At 38.4% G+C, this 11,070-nt stretch overlaps 1 protein-coding gene and 1 long non-coding RNA gene across 2 annotated transcripts in view; one reads left to right on the top strand and one right to left on the bottom strand.

The window, feature by feature from the left end:
• Positions 1–304: 304 nt before the first annotated feature.
• LOC103659286 lies at positions 305–5,337 on the bottom strand. Its single transcript, XR_567450.2, has 3 exons — positions 5,280–5,337; positions 4,921–5,010; positions 305–419 (listed from the first exon to the last, which is right to left on the bottom strand). It is a non-coding gene; the product is annotated as an uncharacterized LOC103659286 (long non-coding RNA).
• A 215-nt stretch (positions 5,338–5,552) lies between these two features.
• Positions 5,553–11,070, top strand: part of SPRY3 (sprouty RTK signaling antagonist 3) — a 6,971-nt gene continuing 1,453 nt past the window's right edge. The window contains exon 1 of the mRNA XM_040638856.1: positions 5,553–5,932. The gene's annotated coding sequence lies outside the window, so the exon portion shown is untranslated. The remainder of the gene's footprint in view (positions 5,933–11,070) is intronic.

Here is an 11,070-nt window from a genome sequence, read left to right as displayed (position 1 = left end):
GACCTGCCAAAGCCACATGGATTAAGATAATAAAATTTACATTTCTGTAGTCTTAGTCCAGTTTTCTTTCCACAGAATGACTTTGTCCCTATATCCTACCCCTCTACGCTCTCCCACATTATTTTTTTCTCTCTGACTTTTCTAAACCATTCTCTCATTATTGGTCATATTGCTCCCATATTTGTTTGCCAGCTTCTGTGGAAAAAAAATTATAACCGTCACTATAGGTTTTTTGGTTAAGAATCTGTATTTCCTTGGCATTGTTTGCTTCTTCTGGCATCATCACTGCTGAATCAGGATGACCATAGGTCAGCTTTTCATCTGGCATTTCTAAAGAGTTCCTCTTGACTTCAGTAGAGTATGGATAAAACTGGCCTTGTATGGGAACTTGCAGGCTCTCAAATGGATTTAGCTGCAGTCTGGGAAAAACAGAATGAGGAAAGACTTTCAGAATTTGTTTAGAATAAGTGTTTTATGTAGACAAATTATGAGAGTAGGGGTTATAATTATAGGTGAGAGAAATTTATATTTTATTGGGTTTATGGATGAAAATTCTGATTATTTTAGATACTGTTTTGGACTATCATACAAAATTTTTTTATGTATAATCGATTTCCACTTGCTATAATTTAGTAAAACTTAAGTAAGAAACCTAAATAAGCTCAGTACATTCTAGGAATATGATGAAAATATGTGGGTGGTGTCTTCTAGAGAAAATTTCTGTTCCTAACTTATTCAGGCTATGAGCATAGGGGACCCCCTTAGAATGGTTTATAAAACATATTGTTTTCAAATCTTTACATTAGTTCTGTTATATCTGCTTGTAATTGTTTTCATTCATTCTTTTATCAAATATTTTCTGAGCATCTACTCTGTGCCAGGCATTATGCTGAGTTTGGGAGATTCAGTGATGATTCTTATTGCAATTCATTCTGTCATCCCCTCTCTTACCTCTTGGCTTTTGCACGTGCTATTCCCTCTGGCTCTAATGTCCTTCTCATCCTTCAAATTATATTTAAATATCACCTTTTCTAGGAAGCATTCAATAACCCCCTCAATATTGGATTAGGTGTATTTCCTCTCTGCTCCCTTCCACGGCACTTATCCTTTATTTCATTTGTCTGTTTGCTACCTTTCTTACTAAAATATGAGGCCCTTGAGACTAGGGATTCATTGATTAATTATATATTAATTAATAGCATATATAATCTAGTATCTACATTAACAACACAGAATTAATTTATTTTTATATATTAATTTATTACTATATTATTATACTGTGGGCCTATATTAAGGCAACAATGAAAATAACTGAGATTATTCAACCTTCTCACCTCTTAGGATAATACCCATAAAAAATAATAATTAGGTTAATGATCATTCAACAATGCCTTCTGTGGGCCACTCACTATCTAAGTGCTGATTATTCAACAACTAAATTTCCTACTGTTGTGGAGTTGACACTCAAAGTGGGTAGGGAAAGATGTTTGTTCTGTGCCAGATACTGTTCTAAGCATTTAACATGTTTTAACCCATTTAATTCTCACAACAACCCTATGAGGTATATTTGTAAGTTGTACTGATTTTACAAATGAGAAACCAAGGCCCAAAGAAATTAAGTAACTTGACCAAGGATATATAGCTGGTAAGTGGCTGATTTGGAATTTGACTCAGGTTGACTCTTTTCAGAGTTTACACTCTTAATCACTCCATCACAGAACCCTCTCATCTGCAAATCTCTTCAAGGATTTTTGCTCTAACTTTTCCAAATTACTTGATATCCCTGAATATTGCATGTCAGTATATACTCTTTTGCCCATCAAAATACCAGTTTAGATATCTGTCCTCTTCTTTATCACCCTTAATTATAATTGTCTGCCTCCTATTCTAGACAGTGATCTATCTGAGGATAGATATAACATTTACCATATTTGTCTTCACTGCTATATCCCCAGGGCCTGGCACACTGGTCACTCAATTAATGCCTATTAAATGAATAAAAAACTGACTCTTGGGGCGCCTGGGTGGCACAGCGGTTAAGCGTCTGCCTTCGGCTCAGGGCCTGATCCTGGCGTTATGGGATCGAGCCCCACATCAGGCTCCTCTGCTATGAGCCTGCTTCTTCCTCTCCCACTCCCCCTGCTTGTGTTCCCTCTCTCGCTGGCTGTCTCTGTCTCTGTTAAATAAATAAATAAAATCTTAAAAAAAAAAAAACTGACTCTTGGCAATCAGCATGAATATTTTTATTTGTGCTTTAAGCTGTTGTGTTTCTGAAAGATTATTTGCAGTTTCAAGATTTTTGAAATGATATTGGGATAGTACAATTATATACAGAAACTGATGTTGAGACATTACAAAATTCACTGTGTGATATCTGACAACTTGTTTTACAAACTTGTTAAAATCAGTGTATTTCAGGAAACATGCTTTCTTAGTTCTTTAGTTAATGGTGTGATTTTCAGGAAACACATTTGGACATATTCATTGAATTGTCTAAGATCATACAGCTAGTTAGTGACAGTGTTGGCCTAGAAGCAAACACAGGTCTCCTGTCTCCCAATCCAATGCCTTTTTTCTCTTTATGGCCACCTTGCTGACATTAATTCAAATCCAACTGAATTTGGAAATACTGTCTTAGCACAGATCAACCCACCTATTTCTTAAAGCCAGTAATTTCAGAAAATAAATAAGTAACCTTGAAGGACACCAAAAAAATAACTCTGCCCTCTAAATATCTTTCTTATTACTATGTTTTAGAAATCTCTAAGTTATGGTTTTATAATTAATTAAGCAAGTGGTTGTCCAAATCATTTCTGATATGACAGCTAAGTCAAAAAGATTTTGAAAGAAGGTAAAGTATCTAACAAAGTATCCTGAATAACCAGGATAGGACATAGATGAAAGTGTTATAGGAGTTACAAATATAGAAATAAGTTAGGGTATTAGTAAAGACTATCATAGAGCTTTAGAACAGAAAGGAGCCTTAGAGTCAGGGAAGTATTCACAGAGGAATTAGGACCCGAAAGTAGAAAATAAATAAATATATATAACTCATGTGAAGGATACATATGGAAAGCTGGATTGGTAGCCATGCATTGGTATCTTAGAAGAGTGGAACATTCAACTTGTCTTACGTTAAAAGATATGTTGAGAATGGAATGTATAGAGTCAGAGAATAACTTGATTGACAGGCAAAGCAATTTAACCTTAATGCTCTAGGAATTAGAAATAAAGTTTTGAACAAAGGAATTAAGTATGAAAATAAGCCACATTTAAGAAAGTTATATTTGGCATGTATCTGTTCAAATTTAAAACTGGAGCTTAAAAAAATAAAAGGATTTCAAATTGAAATCATCTCCTGCCTCTCCTATGTACTTCAGTAGGTGAGAACAATTTCTTAATGTTCTTAATATTCATATTTACTGTTCATTGAGCACTTACTATATGCCAGAACATGATAAACCTTTCAAATGCAAAACCTTATTCAATCTATAGGAAATAGCACAATCCTGTGATGAGGGAACTATTGTTACCTCTATTTTATAGATGAATGGAAGAAACAGTTTCAGAGACGTGAATTGAGATGCCCAAAGTCAGACAGCTCATAAATTTAGAAGCAAAAATTTGAACCCTGATCTGTTTGACCCAAATCAGTTAGTACAGTACTTGGCACGTAGTTGATGTGCAATAAATACCTGTTGAAAAAATGGGTGAATGAATATATCAGTAAATCTATCATCTTCTGCAGATGAAACCACAGATTAGCTTTAATGTTTTTCATGATCTTGATAAGCTCAAGCCAATATTAAGAGTAAAGAAGATGTTTGAGCCGTAAAAGAGAAGAATTTACATAGGCAAATCTCTTGACTCTAGAAATTCTGATTAGGAAGAGATCTGGATTTGCTTAGAAATTATACACATACACACACACACGTATGTATATGTGTGTGTATACACTATGCATACCTACACATCAACAAAAGAGTTTGGAGCACCTCTGACACACACATAGACATATAAGCATGCAGACCCACACAACCTTATATATTTTTAATCCCATGCTTTCTTTTGTTTTCTTAATCCTCTTCAGAGAGTGTAAATAATAGAATGTCAGAGCTAGAAGGGACCTTAGCAATTACCTAATCAGGTCTTCTCACGTAAATGTAGAAATTGAGGCACTAGAGGGAAAGTAAATTGCAAAGGTCACACAAGGAGTTAGAGTAAGATTAAGAATCTCAGTTTCGTGACTCACACAGGTTTGTTTTACTCTGAACTGTCACCATTTACCACCTCAATTTTACAGATGGGGTAAGCAAGGCATCCTAAGAATGTTGATGATCAAGCTCCTGCTCCTTGTTCATTGAAGCAGGACTTGAAATCAGATCTCTTTTATTTTAAATATGAGGCTTGTTTTCATCCAAGTGCTTCTGTCTGGATGCCCAAAAGGAAGACCCGTTCCTACTGAATTAAATAGTTTGTCCTTCACTTTAAGAGAAAATGTCCAAAGCTGCTTTATTTTCAGAAGACTGGCAGTCCTAAGGAGGCTGCATGAAGGCAGGGATTCTGTGTTCCTTATTGAATCCACAATAATTAGTACAAAAAAAGGCACAAAATTTTTTTTTGTTGATTATATGGCATACTAAAGACAGAAAGGGAAAGTAAGTTGGGTAATGGTTTCCCGATGGATGATGGATGGCTAATCATTATTAGTGCTGAAAAAGTGGGAATGAATGCGGGTAAGAGGTGGGAGAAACCCTTAAACAAAGGAGAAGGTCTATCTGATAGAAGCTGCAATCACTCAGCGAGGGCTGAGTGGTTTGGTAGGACTGTGATCGGCAGAGATATTTAAATGAGGCCTCCTTAAAATTGTTACTTTCCACCCCACCCCCATTCCCCTTTAAATTTTGTTTCAGTCATTACCTAGGGACCGGATACAGAGATTCCTATGGGGAGTTCTAATGGGTCGATTCAATTTCAACTGGATGACGCCACTTAGCTAAGCATTAAGAGCTACAGCTCCGGGAAAGCAAACGACACAGAGAGAGGGAGAGAAAGAAATTATAACAAGGAGCAATAAATCCCTTTCCTCCCATCCTCCCCTATAATCCATTCACAAGACCTTCAGAAATCATCTACATTCACAAAACAGCCAGCTCGCTGAGCTGAACACACTGCAATCTCACTCCCCTCCCCCACCGTCTCTGCGGATTATATACCAACACACCCTGAGCTATATAAATAATCACACACTAGCGGTATCTATTGCTCTGTTGAGATACCCTGTGTCTACAACTGCAGTTTCTGCTGCTTCGGTTCATCCGTCAGATTGGAGGAGACAGAGGCGGAGGCGGAGGCGGAGGCAAAAGGGAAAGAGGGGGAGGAGGTAAAGAAGGAAGAAGGGGAGGAGGGAAGGGGGAGGGAAGAGGAGGAAGGAAAACGCTGAAGGAGGAGGGGGGAAAGAAAGAGGAGGAGGAGGAGAAGGGGAGGAGAAAGAGGCGGAGGAGGAGAGGGAGGAGAAATAGAAGAAGGAGGAGGAGAAAGAAGAAGAGGAGGAGGAGAAAGAGGAGGAGGAGATGAACAACTTACCCTGCTGAGCTTTCTTTGGGGAATACGTGCATCAAGATTTAGATCTGCATGTAAAATCTATACAAAGTATCTGCCACTACAGGTCTGACTCTCCTCCCCACCCCACCCCCACCCCCAACCACCGTGGATTTTTTTTTTTCTTTCTTTCTTTCCGTTTTCTCTGCTGTGTCAGAAAGACCGACACAGAACTATCTGTTTCTGGCTCCACTGCCAGTGAAGGAGTTTTCATTCAGACTTTCCGAAGAGAGGTGGAGAAACCTAAAGACAGGAGAAGAAGAGGTCTTTTGAGCCCAATGGGGCATTAGTTCTTCTGCTTTCCTCAGCATGGATAAACCCTTTCCTCAAGGTAAGCCACAGAGATTAGCTCTTAAAGACCCTAGAATTCTTTCTGTGCAATGCATAGATTGCCATTCATTCCAGCCATCCTGTGTGTGTGTGTGTGTGTGCGCGCGCGCGCGCGTGTGTATGTGTGTGTGCGCGCGCGCGTGTGCACGCGTATAAGAGCAAACGCATGGGTAAAATAAAATGAAAACCATTTAAATGAGATTTAAATGAATCAGCTTTCGCAGAAAACTATCCGTATTGGAAATTTATAAATCAAAATGGAACTTCAAAATAACCCTTTTGTAGCCAAATGTCAATTTAATTTTTAGCCTGTTGACCTTTAAATGCATTTGGTTCTTGCCTAAGCCCCTTATAGCGCAGCCTAACCACCCAAGCTGAGGACGTAGGGAGAGCCCGTGCTGAGGCCAGTCTGGCTGCCCAGCGGGCATCCTGTCAGCGTGGGGCTAGTCTGCTATTGGCTCACAAGTCTGGGCTGTGCATCGTTCAGATTTCATCACATCACCTTGCCCTGGGTAGAAATGGCGCAAGCTGACACGGCATAACCCCCTACTTACATTGAGTCAGAGCAATGATTTAGAAATCTCTGGATCCATGCCTGGGTGTGTGTACACATGTCTCTGTGTGGCATACGGAAATTTTGTCAAAAGTGAGAACCTGTGAGCATGTCCAGTTAGCCAATAGGCATTAGATAGGACCTAGTACAGTGGTTTACACTCCCTTCCATTTCTCTAGCTAATTATAATTAGCATTCACCTCTGCATGCTGCAAACCAAGTTGGATGAACAGAAAACAGACCTTGAACTCTTAAACAGAAAATCTATTTTGAAATGCAAAAACTATTGTTGCTTTTCTGGGTACATTAAAACCTCATTGTAACATAATGTGCTATTACATGAATTTGGATATACCAGGTGTTAAATCATGTCCCCAACAAGTCAGCTGCATACATACATACCAATAAGGCACATACTAGCATTTTATCCACAAGGAGGTATTAGTCTTGTTCCCTGTCCCTCTAAATAAACATTTACTAAGACTTTATGCATTTTGGTTTTTTTGTCTTCTGTTTTTAGGTCTCTCTAGCTATGAAACAATCTAGATAGTGATCTGAGTGACTTGGATTTGGAAGGTTTTTATTCAGAGTTGAGGAGTTGGGTAGTGAGGAATTAAAAAACCTAAAGGAAAGAGACTAATTCTTCATGAAAGGCTTTTTGAGACACAGAAATGCAACCAATAAACCCAGCATAAAAAATTTAGAGCATCAGAACAAGAAGGGGCTTTAAAAGCCCTCCTTTCGTGCCCCTCGTTTTGCAGATAAACTGAGGCTTGGGATAGAAGTCTTTTGTCCATAGTCACACAACAAAGTAGTTGGTTAAGACTAGAACTTAAATTTTTTGTATCTTGTTAAAGGATATGGGGCTTAAAGAAAGATTCCTACTTCTTTAGTGAACAACTAGCATTTTCTTCAGGATTAGAAGTATGTGAATTCATTTGTATTACAATTTTTCCCTGTATTACTCATCACTAAAACACCTCTATCTTTAAAAATGCAAGGTCTTAAAACTTCTAGACTCTCTAGTTTGAAATAAACTGCTATGAGTCTTAATGAAACTATTAAAGTAATGAATTGGGCTAGGGTAGCAAAGTGACAGTTAAGAGTTAAATGTGGTGAGAACCTGGCAGCTCCAGCAAGATGTATGTGGTAGGAGGGAGGCCCAGTCAGTGGCTGAGAGGTTAGTAATGTAAACTATATACAGCTTGGTATTTGTAAGGGGGGAGTGCTTTGATAGAGATGCAAATGCTTTTGCACAGAGAGGGATTTTTGGAGAGCAGACTTTGGAACAGTAGAACTAAGAAAACATATAAAGCCATAGCAGAAATTCCCCCTATGTTTGCTTTCAGTTATTCTGAGAAGGAGTGTATATAACAGCAGAGCACAGAAAAAAGTAACACACCCCAGAGCTGTTACACAGTAAGGTACAAAACAGCATTGAACCCATGGGAGTGGGAGAAAACAGGAGCCAAGCTCTCCTCCTCTCCCCTCCTCTTTGAAATTGAGGTTGAGTCATATTGTATCAGAAAGGATTTACCAGAGAAATCAGAACTGTCTAAGGGTGTTAGCATAGTAGGGTTTTAGATAGGGAAGTTTTCAACTTTAGTCTCAACATGGCAGATTTTAGGTTCCAGGGAGTAAATACATTTTCCTTTCATTACCAAACAGCATTTCTTGAATAGATTTAGCTCTCTAGTCCCTAAGTTGGCATAAGAAAAGAAATTTCTGTTTAGGTTGAACAGAAAATTTCAGGGCTACAGAAAAACTGTTGAGAAAGCTATGAGCACCTGGCCAGAGGGACTGAGATGGGAGTGGGTTTACAATGCATCATTCATTACTGCGGAGGCACTACGTGACAGAAATCACTAGATCCCACCGATGTGCAGCCAAGACTTGTAATCAGCTTGGCTCCTATTTAATAATCTGTGATATGCATATTCTCTCTCTCATTTAATAGAATATGGAACTGACCAACAGCACAGTTTCTTAACTGTTTTTGCTGACAATGAATGGCCCTTTAGTGGGTGGATTTCTGAATCATAAACATGCATGCAGTAGTAGTTTTTCATCTAATCTGTGTGCTGTAGCAGTCTCTTGCCTGTTTGCTTCTCAATTGTTTCTCCCTCTTTACCTTCCTCTAGGTATCTGTTTCAGTTCATCCTGTTAGCCAGATCAGATTGGCAAACACTTTATTGTCATTCAATCCTGTTTTATCCTTCTCAACACCCTGATTTTGCCCAGGTCCTCTTTCCCACTGTATTGCAGATTTTCCACAGTCCATTCTGATAAAAGATTTTGCAGGGCAGGAGTTCATCCTGTTAAGCCTCTTGTAAACAAGACAGTAGTACCTCATCATCCCAGACCAATGCCCAAGGCTTCCTTTAATCATCCAACCAAGCATCTCACGTTTTCAGTCTTCCAGCGATCTAATCAATATCCAGATACACCTTCTCAACTTAAGCACCCTATACCCTTATGCTGCCAAGACAGGATCCACTTTGAACATGGTTCTGAGTCATTTCTATTATGACCTAGATTCCTCCAAGCTTAGCTTTTCAAACTTCTTGGCATGTCCCTGAGGTACCTAGTGATATCTTTGGAATCCCATAGGATTATCTTTTGTAACTTTGAGACCTTGTATGCCTTCCTTTGAGTTATTGATTCTTGGGATTTCCAATATGTTTCAAATCTAATATCCTTTGGGAAATCAATGAGTCTAAAATGCATCCAGTGTGTTTGTTACTGTTCTTATAGTATAAAGGACATAAAGGGCCCCATGCATTCTTTATCTTATCAATGGGGAATAAATCCATTTCTTATAAATGTGTGTAAACACTCTTCTTGATGCAAAGTTTCCACATCCACATACCCTGCAAATCAGCTGAACAATGTGTCTTAGTTTATTTTTTTAAGATTTTATTCATTTATTTGTCAGAGAGAGAGAGAGAGAGATTGAGCACAGGCAGGGGGAGTGGCAGGCAGAGGGAGAAGCAGGCTCCCCACTGAGCAAGGAACCCGACGTGGGGCTCAATCCCAGGACCCTGGGATCGTGACCTGAGCCAAAGGCGGACGCTTCACCAACTGAGCCACCCAGACATCCCATATCTTTGTGTATTTCGGTGTTTGAATGAAAACTACTTTTTCCTTTCCAATGCTGAGATTATGAATCTTAACAAAGTACAGTAAAGGTAGATGTGGAAGGCTTCAGGGGGCTGTGAGTCCAAGTAAATAAAAGAGACATAAATTGTGCTTTTGAATGCTGAAGTGAGGAAGGGCATGTTCCTTAGTTCACCCTCAAGGGTTGAAGATATAGAAGGTATAGATGAAGAGAAATTTTTATCAAATTGTATAGTTACAGAATTATAGATCATAATGGGGCAGAGTCCTTCAAAATCACTTAGTTTACCCCTATAATTATATAGATAGTGAAATTGAGGCCCAAACAAAGCAAGTCATTTGACAAAAGTGGCATAGATATTTGAGTCTTAGAATGTCCATAGTGTTTATTTGCATTCTCTTGTGCTGCATGAAATAACACCAAAACAACTAGCTAAAAAGTGAAATTATAGTCAGACTGGTTCTTTTCTGTGATGTGCCAGAAAAGTTATTTTTAACCAAATTAAATCTTCTTTTCAAAAAACGAACAGATGTAAATTCAACTAAACAGGTTTGCATGGGGATATAGCCTCAAAAGGCAATGAGTATGGTCATATTATTAGCCACTGAGTCCTTTATGAACGGCATCCTTATTTTTCCTGTTATTGAGCTTTGGGCACATTTCAGTGTCGTGTTTGCTTGCTTATGGAAACCTAATCAAGCACTATCCTCTTTCACTTGTTCATTTCTATTACTCATTCAAGCTTTGCATTCCATACAGTAGTGTGAGTAATCAATCTATTTTGAGGAGGCCTGAAATATGATGGATTTCAAATATATACTTTATTCATGCTAGGTCCTAATGCCTCCAGGATGACTCTTGGATTTGTGCTTAAGTTTTCTTGTGTACACCTTTTTGGCCGTTCAGTCTTCCAGGTGGTGCAATACAGTGATCAGTCACCATTATCAGAATTAAGCTCCATCAGATCCTTCAGGGAATGACCACCCAACTCTTCCTGATTATGGTACAGTGGACACACAAGCATATGCTTTCTAGATACCCAACTTGGTTTAAATAGGTACAGTTACAGGTGATTTTTCAAATAATTCAGAGATCATCTTATATGGTTCCCCCATTCCCAGTGTTACACATATTAAAAAAAAATGTTTTTATATTAAAGTTTGATTCTGGAGCCACAGTACCACTTAGAAAGAATTATCTCCTCAGTAAGTTAAAACAGACTAAAGGTGAGGAGAACTACAAGATGATTAGTCTTGGCTTCCTTACACTTTGCGGTAGTTTTTTCCTATTATTCTACAGATAGCCTGATTTTTGTTCTCTGTGTCTCTGCCATATCACTGCCATTATTGCATCTTGCCTGCCTATATTCACTGAATCAAGCAATTCCTTTCTCATCTGTTTATTATGCTTATTAGAAATTTTACTGAAGGCAGAAGATATATATACCATCAATCAAATATATATATAT

This window comes from Ursus maritimus (assembly GCF_017311325.1).
Source record: "Ursus maritimus isolate PB19 chromosome X unlocalized genomic scaffold, ASM1731132v1 scaffold_X1, whole genome shotgun sequence".
Taxonomy (NCBI): Eukaryota; Metazoa; Chordata; class Mammalia; order Carnivora; family Ursidae; genus Ursus; species Ursus maritimus.
The sequence above is the reverse complement of the archived record's forward strand: the minus strand, read 5'-3'. Positions and strand labels throughout refer to the sequence as shown.